The sequence below is a fragment of the Sus scrofa genome, chromosome X, assembly GCF_000003025.6.
Source record: "Sus scrofa isolate TJ Tabasco breed Duroc chromosome X, Sscrofa11.1, whole genome shotgun sequence".
NCBI classification, from domain to species: Eukaryota; Metazoa; Chordata; class Mammalia; order Artiodactyla; family Suidae; genus Sus; species Sus scrofa.
Genome location: NC_010461.5, coordinates 59,997,419 through 60,017,986, shown reverse-complemented (window position 1 = coordinate 60,017,986; position 20,568 = coordinate 59,997,419). Strand labels below are relative to the sequence as shown.

The 20,568-nt window shown below is 38.6% G+C and overlaps 1 protein-coding gene across 1 annotated transcript in view; it reads left to right on the top strand.

Moving 5' to 3' along the window:
• KIAA2022 (KIAA2022 ortholog) overlaps positions 4,049–20,568 on the top strand; it is a 46,227-nt gene continuing 29,707 nt past the window's right edge. Inside the window, 1 exon segment of the mRNA XM_003484131.4 lies at positions 4,049–4,933. The gene's annotated coding sequence lies outside the window, so the exon portion shown is untranslated.

Here is a 20,568-nt window from a genome sequence, read left to right as displayed (position 1 = left end):
CTATACTACCCAAGGCAATCTACAGATTCAATGCAATCCCTATCAAATGACCAAGGACATTTTTCACAGAACTTGAACAAAATATTTTAAAGTTTGTTTGGAAGTACAAAAGACCCAGAATAGCCAAAGACATCCTGAAAAAGAAAAATGGAGCTGGAGGAATCAGGCTCCCTGACTTCGGACTATACTACAAAGCAACAGTCGTCAAAACTGCATGGTACTGGCACAAAGACAGAACTATAGATCAGTGGAACAGGATAGAAAGCCCAGATTTAACCCCATGCACCTACAGCCAACTAATCTACGATGAAGGAGGCAAGAATATACAACGGAGAAAAGACAGCCTCTTCAATAAGTGGTGCTGGGAAAACTGGACAGCCACATGGAAAAGAAGGAAATGAGAACACTCCCTAACACCATACACAAAAATAAACTCCAAATGGATTAAAGACCTAGATATAAGACCACACACTATCAAACTCTTAGAGGAAAACCTAGGCCAAACACTCTCTGACATAAACGACAGCAACATCTTCTCAGATCCACCTATCAGAGTATTGACAATAAAAAGAAAAATAAACAAATGGGACCTACTCAAACTTCAAAGTTTCTGCACAGCAAAGGAAACCCTAAACAGAACAAAAAGACAACCCACAGAATGGTAGAAATTTTTTGCAAGTGAAACAACTGACATGGGATTCATCTCCAAAATTTATAAACACCTTCTGCAGCTCCATACCAAAAAAACAAACAACCCCATCAAAAAATGGGCAGAAGGTCTAAACCGACAATTCTCCAAAGAAGACATACAGATGGCCAAGAAACACGTGAAAAGATGTTCAACATCACTCATTATTAGAGAAATACAAATCAAAACCACGATGAGTTACCACCTCACACCAGCCAGAATGGCCATCATCCAAAAGTCTACAAACAACAAGTGCTGGAGAGGGTGTGGAGAAAAAGGAACCCTCGTACACTGTTGGTGGGATTGTAAATTGGTGCAACCACTGTGGAAAGCAGTATGGAGACTCCTCAGAAGACTAAACATAGAACTCCCATTTGATCCAGCAATCCCACTCCTGGGCATCTATCCAGAGAAAACCACGACTCGCAAAGACACATGTACTCCACTGTTCATTGCAGCACCATTTACAATAGCCAAGACTTGGAAACAACCTAAATGTCCATTGACAGAGGAGTGGATCCAGAAGAAGTGGTACATGTACACAATGGAATATTACTCAGCCATCAAAAAGAACGAAATACCAGCATTTTTTGCAACATGGATGGACCTAGAAACTATCATGCTAAGTGAAGTCAGCCATACAGTGAGACACCAACATCAAATGCTTTCACTGACATGTGGAATCTGAGAAAAGGACAGACTGAACTTCTTTGCAGAACAGATGCTGACTCACAGACATTGAAAATCTTATGGTCTCTGGAGGAGACAGTTTTGGGGGTGGGGGTTGTTCTTGGGGTGTGGGATGGAAATCCTGTGAAATCAGATTGTTATGATCATTATACAACTACAGATGTGATAAGTTCTTTTGAGTAATAAAAAAAAATGAGAAAAAAAAAGAAAAATGCAAGGAAGCCTACCTATTTTGGGACAGTAAGCATATCAAATGCTGTGCATGGTGCTAGGTAAGGCTGCTGAGACATGGTGGAGCCAGATTATGAAAGTTCTTGAATCCTTGTAGAGGAGACTGAGTTTGATGTGATAAGCACTGATGACTCACTGCGACTTTTTTTAATTTAAATTTTTTTTTTATCATTTATATATGTATATTTTTTCTACTGTACAGCATGGTGACACAGTTACACATACATGTATACATTCTTTTTTCTCACATTACGTGTTTCATCATAAGTGACTAGACAGAGTTCCCAGTGCTACACAGCAGGATGCCATTGCTAACCATCCTGAAGGCAACATTCTGCATCTATTTACCCCAAGCTCCCAGTCCCTCCCACTCCCTCCCACTCCCAGTGGGCAACCACAAGTCCATTCTCCAAGTCCATGGAATACTACTCAGTCATTGTGACTTTTTGAGCCAGGAGACTGATAAGAGAATAGTGTGTTAGAACAAAAAGACAACTTCCAGAATGGGAGAAAATAGTTTCAAATGATGCAACTGACAAGGGCTTAATCTCTAGAATATATAAGCAACTTATACAATTCAACAGCAAAAAAACCAATCAATCAATGGAAAAATGGGCAAAAGACCTGAATAGACATTTCTCCAAAGAAGATATACAGATGGCCAACAAACACATGAAAAAATGCTCAACATCGCTGATTATAAGAGAAATGCAAATCAAAACTACCATGAGATATCACCTCACACCAGTCAGAATGGCCATCATTAATAAATCCACAAATAACAAGTGCTGGAGGGGCTGTGGAGAAAAGGGAACCCTCCTGCACTGCTGGTGGGAATGTAAACTGGTACAGCCACTATGGAGAACAGTTTGGAGATACCTTAGAAATCTATACATAGAACTTCCATATGACCCTGCAATCCCACTCTTGGGCATCTATCCGGACAAAGCTCTACTTAAAAGAGACACGTGCACCCGCATGTTCATTGCAGCACTATTCACAATAGCCAGGACATGGAAACAACCCAAATGTCCATCGAGAGATGATTGGATTTGGAAGAGTGGTATATATACACAATGGAATACTACTCAGCCATAAAAAAGAATGACATAATGCCATTTGTAGCAACATGGATGGAACTAGAGAATCTCATACTGAGTGAAATGAGCCAGAAAGACAAAGACAAATACCATATGATATAACTTATAACTGGAATCTAATATCCAGCACAAATGAACATCTCCTCAGAAAAGAAAATCATGGACTTGGAGAAGAGACTTGCGGCTGCCTGATGGGAGGGGGAGGGAGTGGGAGGGATCGGGAGCTTGGGCTTATCAGACACAACCTAGAATAGATTTACAAGGAGATCCCGCTGAATAGCATTGAGAACTATGTCTAGATACTCATGTTGCAACAGAAGAAAGGGTGGGGGAAAAACTGTAATTGCAATGTATACATGTAAGGATAACCTGACCCCCTTGCTGTACAGTTGGAAAATAAAAAAAAAAAAGAATAGTGTGTTAGGAAGCATTGTGCAGGGTGAACTTAGAGATAGGCACCCACTACCAAAAACCCATTTGCTAGCTCCCCTTTTCTGAAGCAATGGTTGGCATGGAGAAGGACTATTGAAAACAAGATATTGCTAAGAAAAGAGAACAAGAACAATGGGTCATAACAGAAGATCAGGTTATGTCTTATTTAATCAATTAGAACTCTGGCATTAGATGATTTTTGTGGGAAAAAAAAGGTTTCTGTCAGTTAGAAGCACATTTTTTAAACATTAAATGGTTATTTAACTTTATAGGCTTAAAATACAGTGGGTTCCCAGAGTTGAATCAGTGAATGGCTTCTGCACCTGACCTGTTTCTAGCAACAAGCACGGGAAAGAATCTCTATCTTCTCTAGGCTCTCCCAGAGCTGGAGAACCCAGCATTTATGTTCCTATGAGTGGGTTAAAATAAAGACCTCTATTGCCTATGAAAAGAAATTAAGAATGAGCCAAAGACAAATTGAACAAAACACTATAAAGATTGCAAATAAAGAAGTTGCATGAAGATAAGAGAAAAACATTGTTTTTAGTTACTCATTTAAATACTGTTGGCTTAACACACACACACACACACACACACACACGTCTCTTTACTCTATTAAAATTTCTGTATGTGGGAGTTCCCATCGTGGCGTAGTGGTTAACGAATCCAACTAGGAACCATGAGGTTGCGGGTTCGATCCCTGGCCTCACTCAGTGGGTTAGGGATCTGGCGTTGCCGTGAGCTGTGGTGTGGGTTGAAGATGTGGCTCGGATCCCACATTGTTGTGGCTCTGGCGTAGGCTGGCAGGTACAGCTCCAATTAGACTCGTAGCCTGGGGACCTCCTTTTCAAGTGCAGCCCTAGAAAAGGCAAAAAGACTAAATAAATAAATAAATAAATAAATAAATAAAAAATTTCTATATGTGACCTGAGCATATTGGCCCAGAATGATGGTAATAGGCTGTGTGAGTTTGAGCAAGTTAATTAAACTCTCTGAGAAGCTTTAGTATTCTCATTTATAAAATAACAATGTTAATTCCTACCTACTTCCCAGGGATTTTGTAAGGATTATATGCAAATAATGTAAAGCTTCTAGTGCACAGTAAATGATGGATAAACGTTAATACCTTTATCATTAGACATTATGAGGTTTTTGGACTCATGTGCATTCATCTAAAGGCAGCCAAAGTGTTCTCCAGTTTGCTGTTTAAGTATTTGCAAATATGTAGAATTTAACCCGGTCCAATCAGCAGCTGCTTAAATAGCATTCAGGGTTTTAGTTCGTGTAAATTCCCACAACTGGGTTGGAGTTATGTTGGGGTAGTGGTCAGCAGCTGGTAAATCCAATGTATAACTTGTCCTGCCGAAATACTATATTTTTAACCTTAAAAAGTTGACTTATTATAATATAAAGTAATCCTACGTTCTATGAATAAAGTGAGTCCTCTGCTAAGGAAATATAATTCTAGTCTGCTTCAAAACCTACACCCTTGTATTTCCTCATGAACTTTGACTATAGTGTAGCTTCATTTGGCAAAGCTCAAGAGAGAATGAAAGATAGTATATGAGGTATTAATGGTGAGAGCTGTTTATTGCCATTCATTCACCTATGAGTGCTATCTGTGCCACCCATTCAGACATACCAGAACATGAAAAACTCTCCATTCATGTGCAGTACATGGAAATATTTTGACATGCTCATATTTTTATAAAAATTGAATGGCTTTCCTTCTCTGTTCATCAGGACCAAGATCTTATCTAAGATAGTACGAAGGCCACCAGGACTTTTCCAGGTAAAGTACTCTGTACATCTTGCCCCCTTATCCTTGATTACTGTCTGGTTAAGTAAATAATTAAGCAGGTATGTAAATAAATAAATAAACAAAATTTCAGTATAAATAAATCTACAGAAAAATATCAAAAAATCATGTAGCTGTAATTAAATATTTGGAAATCACTGGCTCTAAGGTACCACGTAATTCTCCATAGTAATTTCACAGGTAATATAATGCTGAGCCTATGGTGGCTACTCCATTGAAATGAAGTCAAATCGCAGTATCAACTTATCACTCCAAAGCTTCTTGGTGACAACTGGGTAACTGCAGAGATTTTAGTGTCAGCAGCTAGAGTTGCCACCCTGAGGTGACAGGATTGAGCCCTAGTATATTTAGCTGGGGGCAGAGGTAAAAAATAGCAAGAGACTTTTTCATGTTAACCCACTGGAAAAATTTTCAACTCCGTATACCTATTGAATGGAAAACTCTAGCTCCTTTGTCTCAATTTTTCATATTCTAAGAACCCAAGAATACCTCTCTGTCAGAGTGAGCTCAGTAATGAAAAAGGCATGAACAAAATGACAGGCTCTAAACTGATTCTGCGATGTATTTGCAAATGGCAAGGTGCCTTTTATTAGATACTATCAGTGGGAGTTCTGAATTGTTAATTACTTGATCACATTTCAGACACTGTCTTTATAATACTGGCTTTCACCTTCTCAAGGACCAGCATCCTGGCAAAAAACACCCATTCAAACAAATTGTGGGGTAGAGTGGGGATGAGATTACCCTATCTGAGGGTGGTACAATTATTTCAGAACTGTTATAAATATTTTTGAACATTTTCTGAGCAGAAGGGGTGAATGATAGCACAAAACTGGTTGAAACAAGAAAATTGGGAAAACATTTGGAGTGGAAGTGAAAAAGGGCTAGTAAGGGATGTGGCAAGAAGAAAAGAATAAAGAAAACATGAGTTATGGAATTCCTGTGTGACTCAGCGAATTAAGGATCCATCATTGTCACTGCAGTGGCTTGGGTCACAGCTGTTGCACAGGTTTGACCACTGGCCCAGGAACTTCCACATGCCATGGGCATGGCTGAAAAAAAACTGGGTTGATATAACAATTTCCTTTTTCCTCCTAGAAGTCTTGTCATAGGTGTCAAGATGCTACTGTTTGTCTATAGTCCATAAGCAAGCCTAATGGTGAACTTATTTGGTCTAAGTATATAATAAGATTTGTATCTAGGTATATTATGAGAGCTAATTAAACTGTCTCTGGCACTGGGGAAATATTAAAATGTGAGTGTGCAGATTTTCTTTTTCTTCATCCTGCACCCCATGATGGCAGATGTTAGGAAGCATTATGCTGTACCTCTCCCTTCTGTGAGTCATATGCTCCCTATTCCTCCCTTCTTACATGTATCTTGGCCTTTAAATGAGGCTGCTTCCTTTAAGTCCTAGTGAGTTCTGAGGAAACTCAGGTAGGTAAAGAGGTACCCAGATAAGGGCAGAGTCAGCAATTTAATCCCATTCATCTCATTCTTAACTAATTCAAGAAAATTACCTAATTCAAAACTACAATGAGGTACCACTTTACAATTGTTAGAATGACTGTCATCAGAAAGAACAGAAATAACAAATAATGGAGAGGGTGTGGAGAAAATAGAACCCTTGTACACTGTTGGCAGGAATGTAAATTGGTGCAGCCACTACAGAGAATGGTATGGAGGTTCTTCAAAAAACTGAAAATAGAGTTAGCATACGATCCTGCAATCCACTCCTTGGCATATATCTATAGAAACTTCTAATTTGAAAGATATGTGCACCCTAATATTCATAGCAGCACTATTTACGATAGTAAAGACATGGAAGCAACTTAAGTGTTCATAGATAGATGAATGGATAAAGAAGATGTGTGATACATACATATATATATATATATATGCATATATATATATATGCATATACACATTTACATGCAGTGGAATACTACTCGGCCCTTAAAAAGGACTGAATTTTGCCATTTGCAGCAACATAAATGACTTGGAAGAAATGAAATGTCAGAGAGCAAAACAAATGATATCACTATATCGTATCACTTGTTTTTGACATGTATCATATCATTCTGATACATATAGTATCATATCACTATATGATATCACTTATATTTGGAATATAAAAAAATACAAGCTAACGTATATAGCATACAGAAACAGACTCATAGATACAGAAAACAAACTGGTGGTAGAGTTCCTGTCGTGGCGCAGCGGAAATGAATCCACCTAGGAACCATGAGGTTGCAGGTTCAATCTCTGGCCTCTCTCAGTAGGTTAAGGATCCAGGGTTAAGGATCTGGCATTGCCATGAGCTGTGGTATAGATCACAGACGTGGCTTGGATCTGGCGTTGCTGTGGCTGTGGTGTAGGCTGGCAGCTGTAGCTCCAATTAGACCCCTAGCCTGGGAACCTCCATATGCCGTGAGTGCGGCCCTAAAAAGACCAAAAGAAAAGAAAAGAAAACAAACTAGTAGTTACTAAAGGGGAGATGGAAGGGATGAGGGACAAATTAGGGGTATGGGATTAAGAGATGCATAAGAGATACAAAATACTGTGTATAAAATAGGTAAGCAACAAAGATATACTGTATAGGACAGGGAATTATAGCCATTATCTTGTAATAACCTATAATGGAGTATAATCTGTAAAAATATTGAATCACTGTGCTATATATTTGAAACTACTATACTATTCTAAATCAACTATACTTCAAGAAAAAAGTACCTAAAGTATCCAAAAGCTTTGGAACACATTTTCAGGTGAGCTATTGTCTTATTTCTTCACTAAGAATGTTTTAGGTTGGCATGACAGTGTACTTATGTACCATAAGTGACAACAGAATGAATGATCCTCAGAGTATTTATTAAAAACTGACTATAACTCCTCTAGTCACTGAGGGTCTGATTTCTTTAAAGGTATCTGATGACCTATTAAGCATACTTATATCCATTATTTCTCTCATTTGAGTCCTCAACAGCCCTGGTAAGTAGAAATGGTAGGGATATTCATCTTCATTTTACAAGCTCACAGATTAAAAATAAAGGTGATAAAACCATGACTAGAACCCAGAACCCCTGACTTCTAGTCCAGCATTCCTCTTGGCTACCATTCTGATTCTCATGATTCATCCATAGTCGACTAGTATTAAAATACCTCTTCAATCATGACACTCCCCTACTTAAAAATGTACTGAAGAAAAGATACTATTCATGACTTTGGGGCCCACTCAGCCCAATTTCAACAACTTTATGTTATTACTTCTCTGATCCTTAGTTTTCTCATCTATAAACAGAGATGATGGTACTTATTTTCCTGACTCACAGGCGATAATTTTCAAGTGCCAGGATGAATATGATAGTTCTACTAAACTGTCAAGCCCTCTATATGCCTGATACCATATTCACTTAATTCCTTAAGTTTAATTAGGACTGGCCATGGAAAAATAATATATATGGCTTTCTTAGCTGTGCAAAAGTCTGTTCTTGGCTAAAACACTATTGTGTTGGGGGTCTTTTGGTAAGTTTGACTTGAAAAAAAATACCTCAAATAACTGCTAGCTCCAAATTTCAGATGTTTTTCAGATTGGGAACCTACTGTAACCTCTTCTCTCCTTTTCTTTCAAGAGAAGTTTTATATATAAAGAGTTCAACTGGATTGTTTAGAGCAGCATGTTACTGAATTGAAGTTGCCCTATCAATCTTGGGGCGAGTCAGTTCATTTTTATGGTCCCACCAAAGATTGAACTCTGGCCCTCAGCCCAGGCATCTCAAAAGCCTGTGATGAGTGGCAGGACCATGAGCTTTGGAGTAACTCAGTGCTAGGTTTGAATCCTGATTCCCCTCCGCTACATAGATGGGCCTGAAAGAGTTACTTAACTTTTTTTCTGAGTCTGTTTTCTTATCTATTAAGGAGATGATAAAATATATCTCATAAAATTGTTGTTTGAATTAAAATAATAAATGTATTTAAGTTCTTTGTAGAATATTACTCAATAAGTGTTATTTTCCTTCCTTTCCCATACTGTGGACATAGGGTAACCAGGTGAGCCTGTGGATGGATCAGTGTAGTACCTCTCACTCCTGGAGAAAGTCCTTCTGAGTGCATATCTTAGGGATAGGGAGGGTTTCCAGCACCACATCTGAATACTAATGACAGCATTATTATAGGTATACATGCACAGCAAAGACATCATCTTTAACAGCTGTGTTTAGTTGAGTAACAGATTTAGAAAGCACAGGCTTTAATCTATGTTTTATCCTGGGATTTCATCACCATCTGATTTGTTTTTTTCTGGCTAAAAACTTTAATTGAAGCTTGATTTCCCCTGCTCCCCTCCCCCACCACACACATCCCAGCCATCCTCCCAAGAACTAACTGCATTTTAAAAATCTGAATAAGAAGTTGGATTAGCATTTGGAAAACATGAGGTAGTGGATACCTGATGAGCTAAGGAGTTCATTTCACTTTGGAATGGAAGCTTTAATGACGTGTTGTTTTTTCCCAGAAAGTCCTGTTTCTTTCATATCTGCAGGGAACAGATGACTCTAGGGATTCTACATCAAAGCTTCGTTCCTCCTTGTTGCATAGCTGAGTGAGGCAATAAGCAAGATAGAAACTGTCACTGAGTAAAACCAGTTCAACAGAGCAGATAGTGGAGATAGAGGTTTTTTTTGTTTTTTTTTTTTTCTTTCCCCAAGGAGGGGCTAGAAGGGAAAAGTAACAGAGACATTTGCCATAAACTTTCTGGGGGCAGAAACCACTGGTACCTCTCCCCCACACCTAAAAACCCAAATGGATTCTGGATTCAACATCAGTCTGTTTCGATATTGACATCATAAACTTGTCAAGATGTGGGGGAAAGGCAAGATAACAGGATAGCGCTATTGAGGAGGGGCCTGAAAGTAGGGGGGGTAAAAAGTAGGATTGTACTAAGGCCATGTAAAACTATGCAGTCTGCAGCCATGTGGGAGCTCAGCTGTATGGCAGAGGGCAAAGTTTTTAAATTTATCTTAAACCATGTCCCATCACATTTTATAGCCCCTTCTCCACTCAGCAATACTTTGCAGGCACCAAATAGATTGTAAGAACTTTATCACTCCCATTGCTTTTAGTACCAGAAAATATCTTAGAGATCAGCAGGAAAGATGAAAGAAGGACCAGACTGCCCCATTCAAGTAGTTCTCCTCTTCTAACCTATTGAGTTGCTTCAAACCTGCCGAGTTGCTTTTGTGCCCCCTGCCTTGAATTATCCACAAGATCCTTGGGATTCCACCTCCCAATTTAAGAGTTTCCTGCCAGGACAGGGGAATCTACTCAATGTTCTGTAATAACCTATATGGGAAAAAAGAATGGATATATATATATAGAAACTAATACAGTATTGTAAGTTAACTATACTCCAAAAAAATTATTTCTAAAAAGGAGCTTCCTGCCAGGAATTTTTTAAATGGTACTCTGGGATGAGGGAGAGAGAAGAAGATGAGAACTACTACTTTTGAGGACCCACTATGAACCATGTGCTGTACTATTTTATATATAGTCACAAACTAGTTAACTCTCACAGTAACCCTATGAGGTAATTATTACACTTGGGGTTTGTGGGGGTTAATTTATCCCTCACTCTTTGAAAGCTTGTTTTTCATCACTTTTATGAAAGACCTACATTAGTACCTGTTTTCACTAACCAAAGTAAATCTGAAAAGGATTTTCATTTTTACAAAAAAAAAAAAGTGAAAATTGTGCTCAACATTTGTTTGCAACCAGCTGTTTTAAGAGGCAGAGTGTACCTAAGTCAGTGAGAGTGGCACCAGCAAGCTCCTTTCCGAATAACACTCAGCATGTCAGCATTAAGCAACTATAGCTTTGAACTGTGTCTGTAAGCATCTGTGCTTTATCTTGATTTATTTTGTGTATCCATTAGTGAGATGTATCTAATTGCTTCTTCACTTTATGCCATTTTGGCTTATGAAAGTTTCCCAAGTATGTTCTACTTTTATTTATTTTTTAATTACTCAATGAATTTATTACATTTATAGTTGTACAGTGATCATCACAATCCAATTTTATAGGATTTACATCCCACAACCCCATAGTGGGGGCAACTTGTACTTTGTTTGACAGATAAGGAAACTGGAGCTTGGAGGGTTTAAATGATGTCCCCAGCATCACATAGCTACCTAAGTGGCAGGGCTGGGACTAGAAGTCAGCCTACTAAATTCATTCAATATTGGTTAATTCATTTTTCCCCATCCCTGCTTCTATTCATCTTCAAAGGAAGATAGTACTAATTAAATATTAGCTATTATTACCATTACCACTAATATTATTACATTATTTACCACTTGCCTCTTGAACTGAAGTAGGTATAGAGAGAAAGGGGAGAAAAATAAATGAAACTGATATTTATTAAGCCCTGTACTAGGCACTGAGGGGACATACAACAGTAACTTGTAACTACTTTTGGACTATAGCCCTAAGGTTGATTTGAGATCTTTGACTCCACAGCTCGTATTTATTGAAATAAATCTGGTCTGTATAATCAAGGATTTCAAACTAACCAATTTTGATGCTAGCCATAATGCTGGAGCCATTCCCTAGGCCATAAAGTGTCTCTTGTCCTGTTAACACAGAAATGAGACCTGAAGATTGTGAATCGTCATGGTTTACTGGGTGGCTGGGGTAAAGTACATATGTTGTCTTGGAAACTTAGAGGAGCCATGTGCCACTAAATAAAATTCATGAAATCAGAATAAAGACATTTTTATTATAAATATGCTAAAGCATAAAAAATTTGATAAACATAGAATATGCAGATATGGGAGATAATGGAATACTATATAACAGGATTGGAGCTGCATTGCTAGGCTAAGAGCAAGTTTGTGTTTTTTTCTTCTCTCTGCCTTATTCACCATTTCTAAAGAAACTGCTAGTTTCTCTTCATAGTGTCAGCATTTGATTTTCATTTTATTTTTCACGGTATGTTTGTGCTTAATTGGCACTGTGGCAGGTTCACTGCATGTTGTCTGCCTTCTGCAAACCTTGATTGTAACTGAGTCTGGGCTAGAAGGGAAACTGAAGAGTACAGCAAGCAATAAAATCCAGCCAAGTGGAGTGTCATGTCGTTGGGCTTTCAAACTCTGGGCAGAGCCCTGGAGAAATGTGGCAAAGCTTTCCTGGAGAAAACACTTATTTTAGGTTGGGAGGGAAGATAGTGCCAATGTAGTGAAGGCAAGTACCCTCATCTACCTAGGCCAATTTTCATGTGTCTTATTTGCTTTGGAAAAACTGTTATAACTTGGCTGAGAAAAAAACTATCGATTGGTTTTTAAGGTTTGATTTTTAAATAGCATTCCTCCAGTGCCCAAAGCCCCTTGTTTCTGAGTCTCTCTGTCATTTTTAAAAACTTGACTTAACATGTCTTGAGTCCATGGACAGACTTGTTTTATGGTCCCACACCCAAGGTGGAACTTGGTGTCAAGAGTGTGGGAATGTCCTCTGTTATTCCTTTTCTCACATGCATGGCTGGGTAGCTTGAGTAGGACTCAATTTTTTTGACTTTGCTGTATTTTCTCTCATATCTTTTTTAAACCTCATAGAATTTGTTTCAGATTGTACAAATGATTTTTTTTGCTGTCATAATTAATTATAAAGTAATCTAGTCCAGCTTCTCCATCCAATGCTCAAATCTGTTCTTCAATGTTGCTGAATTTTTGCCCAGCCTCTGCTTTAATATAGCTAGTGAGCTCACTTTTTTTCCCTATGCCCCTCCCTCAGCACCCATTTCATCTTGACATCTCTCTTGATCCATATGTTGAGCTACAATTTTCCTCCCTCCAGTTACTCCTCATCGTGGATTTAGTTTCACTTTTTTGAGATAGCTCTTCAGGTATTTGAAGACAGAAAACACATTGAATTTTCTTCCATCAGTTTTGGGTTCCCTTGTTCTGAACTTTTTCCTTTAAATTATTTATAATTTGTCTATATCCTTTATCAAAGATGATTAGAATATATATTTGTTCCCTTTCTGCCACTGTAATGACATCAAGTATCCCATGTTCAATTCCTTCTTTGTATCTCCATAGATTAATGATTTTTAAATGCTAGGTCATTAGCACTGACAGATGATTTTAATTAAAACACATACCCTCAACCTCTCCTTCCCAACAACCCTCCTCCCTTCCCAGGAGACACACACTCTAATTTGGCATGACATTATCTGGCCTAACAGTGCCTGGCATATGAAGTGCCTAAAAGGTCATCTTCTCCAGTTTTAGCCTTCTAGAGTAGTTGAATTAAAACTCAGGATGTTTTTGAAATCTTAAGTCTCTCTGGGGGTGTTTTTCATAACATTTTAGAACTGGATAACACTGCAATAAATGAAGTATGCTGCACTGGATTAAAAGGTTATTTCCCTGGTGTGTCAAGCTAACAGAGAACATGAAACCTCCCAATAGGCCTGAATGTCTTTGGCTATCAGTGCAGCAATCCTGCCTCCATTAGGTTTCTAAACCCCACTGCTCAAGAAAACTTTAGCCAGGAAACTACCCACTAAACTGAACCTTGAGTGGCAGCAAAGCAAAGCAAAGGTGCTAGAGGAAGTCAGAAAAAAGCAGAAAAGATAAGGTACTTCATACACTGATAACCTGAGTACAGTAATAAGAGCCAAAGACCAATGGAAAACCATTATTTGGAATTAAGAATAGGGAAGAAACCTCATATAAGACCAGAGCCAAGCTAAAAATAGATAATGACCAATAACAGGCAAAAAGGAATACCAGTTAACTTAGAATACTGAAGACTAGGACAAGAGCATATTCCAAGGAGTGAAGATACCCACAATTAAAAGTGAGGTCACTTACCAAATTACAAGTACTTTTGGTTATGATTTTCTTTGAAGATTTTCTGTGAAGCCAGGAATTTCTGCCAAGAGTTCTATAAAGTGTTAAGCCAGGCATCCCTGGGTCATTATAGTTATAATGAGAGCAAATAGGTAAAATGTGCATAGAGCACTATGCAACAGAAAAAAAACAACAGATTAGATATAGAAGTATGAATGGGTCTTAAGTGCATGATTCATATAATAATAATTAAATAATGAGATATATAACATGTTATTTTCATAAATTTAAAAATATACACATAAGGCATTCTACCTTTTAAAAGAATGCATACAAAGATAGACATTTACCACATTAGAGGTCTTTTTTTTGGCCACACCCATGGCATGTGTAAGTTCCTGAGCCAGGGATCGAACCCATGCCATAGCACTGACAATGCCGGATCCTTAACCTGATAAGCCACCAGGAGACTCTGGAATTTACCACATTAGAATGATTACCTATGAAAGAGTATATGAATAAATGAATAATGGCAAGAAAAAAAGCTTTACTTTGATTACGGATCAATTGAGGAATATGATGACATCAACCTTCAGTGTGTAAGGACAATATGATAAATAAAATGCTAGAAATAGAGAAGGTGACTAGATGATTGGGGAGTAAGAATAACAGTACTATCTAGTAGAATTTTCTTTGATAATGAAAATATTCTGTATCTGTGCTGTCTAATATGGTAACCACTAGCCGCATATGATTGTCTAGCACTTGAAATATGACTAGTATGGCTAAGGGACTGAAATTTTATTTAATTTTAATTAATTGAGATTTAGATTTTGATAACTACATGTGACTAGTGGCTACTGTATTGGACAGAGCAGGTTAGAAATTGCAAGTGAGCCCAGATACTGGCATAGAAAAGATAACAGATGCTGTAGTTGCAGACAGCATTCCTTCTAAGAAACACTTGGTATTACCTGTAGATGAGAAGATAGCAAAGGAATCTTAGAAATCCGGGATCAGTAGGAAAGAATAGCGCTTATCCTTGCCTTCTCCAGGACTTGCTTTTCCCAACAGTAGGTGAACCTCCAGAAGCCTGGCCCTGAGGGTTCATCCCTGCTGTGGACTTGGCTGCTGAAATAGGAAAGAGTCCTACAGAGCTGACTGCTGCTGTTCAGCAAATGTATGCTTTGGAATTGCACATGCAAAGAGTGTTTCCTATATAGGCTTTAATGAGCACAGTGCCTTAGAATGCCATCTTTATGGCTTTAGGCATCAGCCAGGATTTGCTTGAGCTGAGTGCTGGAGAAAATAGCCCAGGAAGCTATTTCAGAGTTTCTGCTACTATGAAGGCTTTTTTGCTGCTTTGGCTAGGGATGACAGTAATGAATTGCCAGGGGCCAGAATAGAGAGATAATAATGATAGATGATTGCTAGGCTGTTGCAGAACTCCAACCAGAATGGCAACATACCTATTCTTAGGCCCAACCCTTCTTCTTTTCTGATGTCTCTCCACTTGTACCACTATCATTTCCCTTCTTATCTTGGATGACCATTCCTGGTCCCGTATAAAAAATTAAAGGAATATGAGAAAAATCCTTCTGATGGGAGAGGGTGCACAGTCTTGTGAATATATGGCATTGGGTTGCTGGGTGCTTTTGTGGGCTTATTGGAATTTTTCTTTCCTGAGTTAAATAAAACTTCTGCAGCAAATTTACAGAACTTTTTTAGATGGTCAAACTCATTTTAAAGTATTTTTTATACATATAAATAGCTATATGAAGAGATACGCTGATAGAGTCCACTTACTGGAGAAAGTTGTCTGGGACCTTTGGCAGTGACAGATCTTTTGGTTGTGAAAAGATTCAGGCATTTACCAACCTATCCTATCAGTCTGAGAGTGACAGTCAAACTCTATTACAAGTATATCTGTAAAAGGTATATGAGTAGAATCTGAAACAGTAGTCTCACCACTTGCTAGGGTTTCCCAGCAGCTCATAAGAGCAGGTGTAGAGTCAAGTGGGAAGTTGCACTTATCTTCATGGAGTGACCAAAGACAGATCCATTTTTCTAGGCTTTTTGTATATGGATCAGAGGGATTTTTCCCACCTTGGCGAAAGAAATACTAGTTGAGCCAATATCTGGAAGGCCTATCCTGGAGATTGACAAGGCTAGGAGAATAGTTTAAAAGTAAAATCAGGAGTTCCCCTTGTAGCTCAGTGGGTTAAGGACCTGATGCTGTCTCTTTGAGGATGCGAGTTTGATCCCTGGCCTTGCTTAGTGGGTAACAGATCCAGTGCTGCCACAAGCTGTGGTGTAGGTTGCAGATGCAGCTCAGATCCCGAGTTGCTGTGGCTGTAGTGTAGGCCGGCAGCTGCAGCTCTGATTCAGCCTCTAGCCCAGGAGCTTCCATATGCCATAGGTGTGCCCCTAAAAAGAAAAATAAATAATAAATAAAAGTAAAATCATACCGAGTGAAGTAAGTCAGAAAGAGAAAAACAAATACCATATATCACTTATATCTGGAATCTAATATATGGCACAAACGAACCTTTCCACAGAAGAGAAAATCATGGACTTGGAGAACAGCCTTGTGGTTGCCAAGGGGGAGGGGGAGGGAGTGGGATGAATTGGGAGCTTGGGGTTAATAGATGAAGTCTATTGCCTTTGGAATGGATTAGCAATGAGATCCTGCTGTGTAGCACTGGGAACGACATCTAGTCACTTATGATGGAGCATGATAATGTGAGAAAATAGAATGTATACATGTATGTGTAACTGGGTCACCATGCTGTACAGTAGAAGAAAAAATAATGTATCGGGGAAATTAAAAAAAAATTTAAATTCTTGGAGTTCCCGTTGTGGCACAGTGGTTAACGAATCCGACTAGGAACCATGAGGTTGCGGGTTCAATCCCTGGCCTTGCTCAGGGGGGTTAAGGATCCGGCGTTGCCGTGAGCTGTGGTGTAGGTTGCAGACACGTCTCGGATTCCATATTGCTGTGGCTCTGGCTTAGGCTGGCACTACAGCTCCGATTCGACCCCTAGCCTGGGAACGTCCATATGCCGCGGGAGCGGTCCAAGAAATAGCAAAAAGACAAAATAAAAATTTAATTCTTAAAAAATGAAAAAAATAAAAACAAATAAAAAAATAAAATAAAAATTTAGCAGTAAATGTCTGAGCCAATCTAAGAGTTATTGCACTGAGAGATAACCTGCTATGCCAAGTATACTCCTACCTCTCCTAGACTATAACTGTCTTGGCAGTTGAGCTTGTGTTTCTCACTCCTGTTTTTCTCATGGCATAGTCTAGCATAAAACAGGCATTTAATAGTTGTATAAGTAGTTAACATAAGTCCACACTTATATGGCCATCCCAGCCTTCCAACCAGCTGTTTGTACTGGTTTCCACATAGTCAAAAGAGGTAAGGAAGTAGGGTGCTCAACCAAGCCCCAGATCCATAGCTCTTCATCAGTATTGAACTATGCTGTTCTTCACTGCTTAGGGTGGAGGATATGTACCCCTCTTGCAAGTACAGATACTGTAAAAACCTTAGAGCTATCTCTGAAATTAGAAACAAAGGCCAAGGAGTTCCCCTTGTGGCTCAGTGGAAACAAATCTGACTAGTATTCATAAGGATGCAGGTTTGATCCCTGGCCTGGCTCAGTGGGTTGGGGATCCGGCATTGCCGTGAGCTGTGGTGTAGGGTGCAGACACGGCTTGGATCCTGCATTGCTGTGGCTGTGGTGTAGGCTGGCAGTTGTAGCTCCAATTTGACCCCTGGCCTGGGAATCTCCATATGCCGTGAGGCCCTGAAAAGCTAAAAAAAAAAAAAAAAAAAAAAAGCCAGAGATTTTACCAGTGGTAAACTGAGAACCCCAGTTGGCTGTAAAAGATAGTTCATCATCTCATGAGAATATTCCAGTAGGACCTAGATTGATTCCAAATTACTGGGTCAGGTTAACAGTATCAGTTTTGCTCATCGGATGTTTTCTATTTGGTTATGTATTGTCTTCAATTTATTTGAAACCATTTATATATGATTCTAGTCTACTTACTACAAATAGCTCTCTCTCAGGAAATGATAGATATATCTATGTTTCCTTAGGAGTTCTGAATAAATACAGTAGATAATTTGATATTTATTTCTTTATATTCTTGTTTCTTGCTTTGGGAATTAGGATGACATAAGAAATAGGAGTTCCTGCTGTGATGCAATGAGTAAAGAATCTGACTATAGTGGCTCAGGTCACCGCAGTTTGTGAGAATGGGTTTATACAACTCAGGAGCACTGAGTTACATTTAATGTTTAAGTACAATAACTGTTGACTGAATTATGATATAACTTTCTCCATATGGTTTCTAATCTCTTTTCTTACTACTAATATAGCCTATTAATTGCATTTAAAATCTTATTAAAATATTTTAAGAAGTATAATCACTGAACCACAGGGCTAGAAGGATCTTGGAATATAGTCAGATCCCCAAATCTCCATTTTACATATGGGGTAACCAAGTCCCACAAAGGGGAAATATTTGCTTAATGTCATATAGTGAATTGGTAACACAAAACATCCTTGGAAATATCCCCATGGCACCAAGTTACATATAAGGTGAAATATAACTTATAAAGAAAAGTCCACTAATCAGAGGGCTACTAACTTCCTATTAGTCTTTCTTTTTTTTTTTTCTTTTTTTAGGGCGGCACCCACGACACATGGAGATTACCGGGCTAGGGATCCAATCGGAGCTACAAGTGCCAGCCAACGCCACAGCCACAGCAATGCAGGATCCAAGCCACATCTGTGACCTAGACCACAGCTCACGTCAATGCCAGATCCTTAACCCACAGAGCGAGGCCAGGGATCAAACCTGCAACCTCATGGTTCCCAGTTGGATTTGTTTCTGCTGCGCCAAGATGGGAACTCCTCTATTATCTTTATTGGAGGAAATGCTGTCACAAATAAGTAATGTCAATCCTTCCAAGGACTCATCATCTTGTACACATCAATGGGTGCTCCGGGTTGGTCTCTCTGTGCTTAATGTGCCATCATACTGCCCATAATGAATCTGGTGGCAAGAAGAGAGAGACTCTTTTTGGAAAGAAATACTCCATTCTTGATCTGACAGTGATTGGACTTCTCTAACACTTGTTCCTTGGACTCGAGAAAGAGAGCAGGCAGAAGTCCTAAAAATAAAATTATTTTGCAAATAAATAATTTTTTCAAAGGCAGAGGGACTCTGAGATGTGTTAGTAAAGTCGAGCTACCTGTGGTCTAAAAGTTTATAAGTTAAGGCTAGTGGGAAGTTTGGCTATTCCTGACTTGAGCCCGTGAATGCCTCTGCTTGTTTCTCTCCACCCCTAATTCAGGTCTTATTGCAGATTAGGTTTTCTGACATTTGTGTAGTGCTTTAATATAAACATTGCATTTTCCAATGCTTTTTCATTGACTTTGGATCCTATGCACTTTCCTTTTTTGGAAATTTCTTTAGGGTGATGTCACAAAGAATGATGCAGATAAGAAGGTGGGGGGAGAAAGAAGAGGAAGGGAGATCCAAATGCTAAACCAATGAGCTAGGACAAAAATGCAGCCACTATAGCTGCTGCCCAGGAGTCTTAACAGCAAAGAAGACCCCTCCCTTAGACAGGTGGCTGCCAAAAATGAAGGCAGGTGGAAGATACAGAACGCTGTCACTAGGAGCAACATCGTATTTGCTGCCTCTGGTAGGACTGGAGTAGGAATACACAAAAATCAGAGGAATACAGGAAGGAACATGAGATGGAAGAAAGTAAAGAGTTCCATCAGGTGTACATTTTAGGATCATCTCAGTATCATACAAAACTTAATCATAACGCTTCATATATGTTATTTTTTCCTCATAAATGGAATTTCCATTTTTAAGTGAAGAAACAAAAATTAAATCAATTATAGGTTGCTCAAAGCTAGAATTACCCTTAGATATAATCTACTTCAGCTCTCTTATTATATAGTGAATAAAACTTAGGACCAGAGAGGAGAAGGAACTTATCTGAAGACACCCAGCTAGTAAGTGGTTATACTCCATCCATTATATGATATCATTTCCTATATGAGTTTTTGTACATTCCTTTTGAATTATATAATATTTACCATAAAAGATGACATACATTCATACTGTACTTTTGAGACAGTTTTTCAGCATTTTACTGTGATCATCTTTTTTTTGATGTCTCTCTCATTCTTAATATTTTCAGACTTTTATGGACCCACATTTAAGCATGTTTTCTATACCTAAAAAAATTATACCTCCATATTTATTTTTTAGAAAATTTTTTATTTTATTTTATTTTATTTTTATCTTATTTTATTTTATTTTATTTTTTCCTAGCCGTGTTATCTGTTTATTTTTTGTAGTTGTATAATGATCATTGCAACCCATTTTCACAGGATTTCCATCAAATAAGCCAAGCACATCCCCCCACCCCCCAAACTGTCTCCTCCAGAGACCATAAGATTTTCAATGTCTGTGAGTCAGCATCTGTTCTGCAAAGAAGTTCAGTCTGTCCTTTTCTCAGATTCCACATGTCAGTGAAAGCATTTGATGTTGGTGTCTCACTGTATGGCTGACTTCACTTAGCATGATAGTTTCTAGGTCCATCCATGTTGCAAAAAATGCTGGTATTTCGTTCTTTTTGATGGCTGAGTAATATTCCATTGTGTACATGTACCACTTCTTCTGGATCCACTCCTCTGTCAATGGACATTTAGGTTGTTTCCAAGT